Source organism: Capricornis sumatraensis, chromosome 4, assembly GCF_032405125.1.
Source record: "Capricornis sumatraensis isolate serow.1 chromosome 4, serow.2, whole genome shotgun sequence".
Taxonomy (NCBI): Eukaryota; Metazoa; Chordata; class Mammalia; order Artiodactyla; family Bovidae; genus Capricornis; species Capricornis sumatraensis.
In genome coordinates this window covers 98426238-98428067 of record NC_091072.1, presented here as the reverse complement: position 1 = coordinate 98428067, position 1830 = coordinate 98426238, and positions in this window count along the sequence as shown.

Here is a 1830-nt window from a genome sequence, read left to right as displayed (position 1 = left end):
CTAGTAAATTTGTTCCAATTAGGCAAATCATTCAATTGAAGGATGTAAATCCTTTGATCTTGGTTTTCATTTAAAAATCAACCAAACAAGCAGCCTTAAAGCACAGTAACAATTCTTGGTACCCTTATTTCACATGACTGATAAAATGAACTATCAGACAAATAGAATGCATTCTTTTTACGAGGAAAATTGGACAATTATATTACCAATGGATACCAGACAAATGAAGCCCAGAAGGATAATTAGGAATAAGTCCTTAAAGCACATTAGATTGGTTCCCTGGAATGAGATTTTTATCAGTGCGGATGCATTTTTGTCTCATGTCTTGCTCTCTGGTTTCATTGTATCCAGTACTTTAGACAATAACACATGATGGTTATTGTATGGTCCTAGTACTCTTGCCTGGAAAATCCCATGGATGGAGGAGCCTGGTAGGCTGCAGTCCATGGGGTTGCTAAGAGTTGGACACAACTGAGCGACTTCACTTTTACTTTTCACTTTCATGCATTGAAGAAGGAAGTGGCAACCCACTCCAGTGTTCTTGCCTGGAGAATCCCAGGGACGGGGGAGCCTGGTGGGCTGCCGTCTCTGGGGTCGCACAGAGTTGGACACGACTGAAGCGACTTAGCAGCAGCAGCACATACAACCAATGGCATATCCAGGCAGGGCTCTGCTTTCTGTGCTCCAGCTTCTTCCTGTGCATATGACTGCGTAATGCAGGCATTTAGTGAAAGAGGGTTATCTTTAATCAAGGGACTTCCCAGGTGGCACTAATGGTAAAGAATCCACCTGCCAATGAAGGAGACATGTGAAACTTTTCAATCCCTGGGTCAGCAATATCCCCTGGAGTAGGAAATAGCAACCTACTCCAGTATTCTTGCTGGCAAATTCCACGGACAGAGGAGCCTGGTGGGCCACATGTCATGGGGTTGCAAAGAGTCAGACACAACTGAACATTTATGCATGCACACAAGAGCAGAAAGAACACCAACCATTTAAAAGTCCCAATTTTGGGCAATGATAAATAAAGCTGCTATAGATAGTCAAGTGCAGATTTTTATGTAGAGATAAGTTTTCATATATGACTGCTGGATCATATAGTAAGATTGTGGTTGGCATTGCAAACCACAGAGAGATGTATCTAAGCTACTAGCTCTGACATAAGTGCTTCACGGGGAAGTGAAATATTTTTGAGAGTGATAAAGTAAACCTATGACTATTATGTCTGCTTTATTTTGTAATTAATTTTTAATTGGAGGATAATTGTTTTATAATATTTTGTTGCTTTCTACCATATAGCAACATGAATCAGCCATAGGTATACATATGTCCCCCATCTGGAACTTCCCTTCTGCCCCATCCCACCTCTCTAGGTTATCATAGAGCTCTGAATTTGAGCTCCCTACTTCATACAGTAAATTTCCACTGGCTATCTAGTTTTACATATGGTAATGTGTATATTTCAATGTTACTCTCATCATTTGTCCCAACCTCTCCTTCCTGCTTGTGTCCTCGTCTGTTCTTTGTCTGCATTATCCTTAAAATAGCTCTTTCTGGCTAATTTTTTGTTTGTTCAGTTGCCAAGTCATGTCCAACTCTTTGTGACCCGATGGACTGCAGCATGCCAGGCTTCCTTGTCCCTCACCATCTCCCGGAGTTTGCCCAAGTTCGTGTCTGTTGAATTGGTGATTCCATCCAATCATCTCATCCTTTGTTGCCCTCTTCTTCCTCTGTCTTCAACCTCTCCCAGCATCAGGGTCTTTTCCAATGAGTCAGCTGTTTGCATCAGGTGGCCAAAGTATTGGAACTTCAGCTACAGCATCAGTCCTT